We start from the raw sequence: 5000 nt of genomic DNA, 5'->3' as shown, positions 1-5000 counted from the left end.
AGTTAAAAGGATAATTATTAAAGTACCGCAGTATTATTACAATTTTAAATATTTCTGATATTATTATTATTATTATTATTATTATTATTATTATTATATTAGTAACTCCCCAACCAGCTTGTAATGACAATGTCTAAAAAGTTATATAATATTCATAATGATGTGTTTAATCACCTGAAATTAATAACCACAGAGTTCCCATTGGCTTAATGAGCCTTTATCTCTAAACCAGTCCTTTTTAATGGAGTCTAACAAGGACTAAAGGAGGGGGGGGGGGGGGGGGATACTCAACCAGCTGCAAACTGAAACCTCACCAGTAGGTGTCACTAAATCCTACAAACTGAACCTTTAAATTTGTGTTTACGTGTTTAAGTGCGATAGAAAATAAAACATTTTATTTACCTCATCTTGAACCTACAATACAGTTTCTACATATGTAAGGACTATAGATATAAATGATTTAAAAAGTAAAGTAAGGTATTTAAAGTATTTCAGGGTTTTAGACACAAAAATACTGAAATGTTTAGTCACCATATCAATGAAATGAAATCAGCATAGAAAGGAAGAGAAGAAGAAGAAGAGTCTGATGAACGGAAAACAAGGAGAAGCAGATAGAGAAGGAGGAGGTGGAGGAAACTGTTGTTTGAAGATGAGGAGGAGGAGGAGGAGGAGGAGGAGGAGGAGGAGGAGGAAGATGTGTCCTTATCAATTCCCCCCCAACTTTAGCTGTGGTGATGACAGAGCGGTTCCGTTACGCAGCCTCCAACAAACTTCTCTCATTTGCAGGATCAGATGAATCTGTGAGAAGAGAGACGATGTTCAAAATGCATTAAATGTTTTTCATGTATGACTGAATTTTTGCTGACATTTCAGCTCTATGCTCATTAATATGGAGACCAAATTAAACTTATGATTGCTTGTTGATTTTCTCCCCCTCCTCCTCTCTCTCTCTCCTCTCCTCCCCCTCTCTCCCTCTCATCTGTTTTGTCAAGCGTTTATTCCTCTCTTCTTTCGGTGTTTTGGAAAACGCAGTCGTTTCCCTGTGTTCTGTTTCCTCCCTGGTGATTACATGATTTTGCTTTATTTACGCAGCAACAATCCAGTTTAACTATATATATAAAACATATATAAAACATAACCGCAGAATATTAAAGGAATAATTTTTCCCTATGTCTGAAGTACAAAATGGGTAAAACCTATATAACATTTAATTAACATCAAGACGTTATATATTCAGGTATTTCTGATCATAGAACCTCTTCTATCAACGTGGAGCTGATTTTAATATTATCAGTTATTATTATCACTTACCTCAAATTTACCAACGTCCCAAAAACTTGTATTTCTCATCCTCTGAAGCAAAGAGAGACATGAAATGAAAATATTTGATATCATATTTAAATTATTGACTTTTCACCAAACTTAGCGGACACTTTTTAAAAAACCAATATATCTGCAAACTCACAGAGATCCTCCTCTTCTTCCTCCTCCTGTTCCTCCTCCTCTTCTTCTTCCTCCTCCTCTTCTTCCTCCTCCTCTTCTTCTTCTTCCTCCTCTTCTTCCTCCTCCTCTTCAATGCCTGAGCATGTCTGAATCTTCTTCATCGTTGTTTTCATCTCTGCCTCAACATCGCTTCTCTCGTCTGAAACGCTACTTAAATGTTTTCATTTCCCATCATGCATTTCCCATTTCTCACAAGTTCTTCAGTGATCTCGATGTAATTTATGAATCACGTCTTGAAAACGGTTCTTGACATCATGGGTCTAAAGGGAGAAGCATGCAAACGTCACAAATGTTCTTTGGGAATTTAGAAACACGAATTTACAAGAAGGTTAAATTCAAAGATTTGTGAGCAAACAGTCGGAGGACGAGGACGTTCGCTTCCAGACGAACTCTTTGTGTTGTTCTGTCTCTCAGGAAGTTGTTTCTGGTGAAATCAGAGAGAGTTTGACTTTGAGATTCAGCTTCTCCTCCACGTTTCTTTGAGCTTCTTCAACACAGGAGCAGAAAACAGAGACTTTCTGGGTTTCAACCTCACAAACGAAATCAAACCGACGGCTTCACCTCCTCGTCGTGTCCTCACATCATCGTGTTCCCCTGAAGTTGAACCGTCCCTGTCTGTCCGCCAGAGTCGTCTCCGAGACTCTGTGGGGGGAGGAGCCGGCGTCTCTGAGACTCTGTGGGGGGAGGAGCCGGCGTCTTGGACACTCTGTGGGGGGAGGAGCCGGCGTCTCTGAGACTCTGTGGGGGGAGGAGCCGGCGTCTTGGACACTCTGTGGGGGGAGGAGCCGGCGTCTCTGAGACTCTGTGGGGGGAGGAGCCGGCGTCTCTGAGACTCTGTGGGGGGAGGAGCCGGCGTCTCTGAGACTCTGTGGTTGGGGGAGGAGCCGGTGTCTCTGAGACTCTGTGGGGGGAGGAGCCGGCGTCTTGGACACTCTGTGGGGGGAGGAGCCGGCGTCTCTGAGACTCTGTGTTGGGGGGAGGAGCCGGCGTCTTGGACACTCTGTAGGGGGAGGAGCCGGCGCCTCGGAGACTCTGTGTTGGGGGGAGGAGCCGGCGTCTTGGACACTCTGTAGGGGGAGGAGCCGGCGCCTCGGAGACGCTGTGGTTGGGGGAGGAGCCAGCGTCTCTGAGACTCTGTGTTGGGGGGAGGAGCCGGCGTCTTGGACACTCTGTAGGGGGAGGAGCCGGCCTCTCGGACACTCTGTGGGGGGAGGAGCCGGGGTCTCGGACACTCTGTAGGGGGAGGAGCCGGGGTCTCAGACACTCTGTAGGGGGAGGAGCCGGGGTCTCGGACACTCTGTAGGGGGAGGAGCCGGGGTCTCGGACACTCTGTGGGGGGAGGAGCCGGGGTCTTGGACACTCTGTGGGGGGAGGAGCCGGGGTCTCAGACACTCTGTAAGGGGAGGAGCCGGGGTCTCGGACACTCTGTAGGGGGAGGAGCCGGTGTCTCGGACACTCTGTAGGGGGAGGAGCCGGGGTCTCGGACATTCCGTGGGGGGAGGAGCAGGCGTGTTTGATTAGCCTAACCCTAACCCTAACCCGCGGCGTTCGGCCTCCGGTCTGAGTGGAGGTGGAGGAGGCGTCGGTGGCGTCAAAGTTTTCCTCCGTCCGTCTTCTCCTGTTTCTGTCTCTTCCTTCCTTTTGTCTCTTTGTCTCTCTCCTCATCCCTCTCTCCCCCCCTCTCTCCTCATCCCTCTCCCCCCCCCTCTCTCCTCAGGCCTGTGTATCTCAGTCCATCCTTGCATGGAGATTGACTTAAGGCATGAATACATCGCAACTAGCCATCCATGCACCCCCCCCCTCCCCTCCTCGCTCTCTGTCTCTCTCACACCCTCTCAGTCTCCCCCCCCCCCCTCCCATCTCTCAAAGATCCCTCTCTCAGCACTTATCTCAAAGTTAGGATCTCATGCATTTTAATCGGCATGTCTATCTCTCTCCCCCCCCCCCCCCCCCTCTATTCTTTGACTTTGGATCAGTGGCATCCTTCAAACAAACAACAACAACAACAACAAAAACAACCCCTCCTCCTCCCCCTCCCCCGCCGGCTCCCTTTCCCCCTTTTTAAATCAATATTTGCCATCAGCGAATAAATCGTATAATTTCCTGACTGTTAGACGAGTGCGACGCCGACATATTTACCTTCCACTCGTCTCTTTTTTCTCTGCTGTCGATCCCTCGTTCTCGCGGCGTGGCTATTAGCTAAGTGAAGGGGATGGATGGCTGTGAAGCGCCGAACGATAGCATCTCCATCAGAATCGGCGACATTGAAAAATGGCCGTCGCCTCTCTGATGACAGCACAGCAAAAACACACACACACGCACACACACACACACACACACACACAAGCACGCACACACAGGCATCCATATGTCCTCACACACACACACAGAGTCAGAGAAGAGACATTTGAATATTCAGATGGGGCCGGGCGGTAATGATAAACGACAAGGGAAAAGTAGAATCAAGTAGCTATCGATGCAGAAAATGAAAAGAGGAGAAAGAGAAAAGAGAAGGAGGAGGAGGAGGAGGAGGAGGAGGAGGAGGGAAATTAGGCACACAAAAAAAGATGGAGGCATTGAAGGAGAGTTACGCTAACAAATGAAAAGAGGGAAGAAAGAAGGGAGATAGATGGAAAGTGATGGAGAAAAAGATGGATGTATTAAACAAATACAAGGGCAGGGCGGGGGGGGTGTTACAGTAAAGAAAATAAAGATGGAGAAGTGCTGAGCCATAATTTAGAAAAATGGATGGGACAAAAGGAGAGTAAGAAAGATGGAGAGATTCACAAGAAAAGAGCAGAAACAGCAGGGATGAGAAAAGAGAAGTGTGAAGAGAGGTTGAATAAAAGGAGGATGAAGGATTCATTTCTTCAGGTTCAAGGTCAAAGGGTCAAAATCATCTTCCAAAAGAAAACTCAAATAAAAACTGGTTCAAAGGTTGAAAACAGAGAAAACACTCAATTAAATAAAGTTTTAAATGTTACTGCCTTAAATGTGGTTTTATTTTGTTTATGTCTAAATCTTCGCTCACAGTTGCTCAAAGAGACCCCCCCCACACACCCCCCACACACCCCCGACCGCAGAGCTCAAACGACAGCACCAACCAGAAGGGAGGAAAATATTCAGCAACACAAAACGGAGCGACTCTTAAAAACCGTTCCACCGTCGAGCGCTGCCGCTGTGTTTGATTCCTGCGAGTCTGTGGCGCAGCGGAGGTGCCACAGTTTTACCTTCTTTTTGTTTAATGCGGTCAAAGCCGGAGAAGCAGCGAGTGAAATCTGCCGAAAACTCGAATCCCTCGAACATTTCATCATGAGACGAGCCGCAGACAACAACAATCAAAAGAGATCTGCTGCTGTTTCAGAGCAGTTAGAGGAATCCTCCTCTGACAGATACCCCCCCCCCCCCCCCCCCCACCTGTCGACCTGAGCAGCTCCTCTCCTCCTGGAGGACGAGAGCTGACGTGAGATTCACAGCAGTCGTCAGAGAGACTGTAA

At 47.5% G+C, this 5000-nt stretch overlaps 1 protein-coding gene across 1 annotated transcript in view; it reads left to right on the top strand.

The window, feature by feature from the left end:
- Positions 1–5000, top strand: part of akap6 (A kinase (PRKA) anchor protein 6) — a 129298-nt gene that overhangs the window by 86543 nt on the left and 37755 nt on the right. The window lies entirely within an intron of this gene.

Source organism: Platichthys flesus, chromosome 10, assembly GCF_949316205.1.
Source record: "Platichthys flesus chromosome 10, fPlaFle2.1, whole genome shotgun sequence".
Lineage (NCBI taxonomy): Eukaryota > Metazoa > Chordata > Actinopteri > Pleuronectiformes > Pleuronectidae > Platichthys > Platichthys flesus.
The sequence above is the reverse complement of the archived record's forward strand: the minus strand, read 5'-3'. Positions and strand labels throughout refer to the sequence as shown.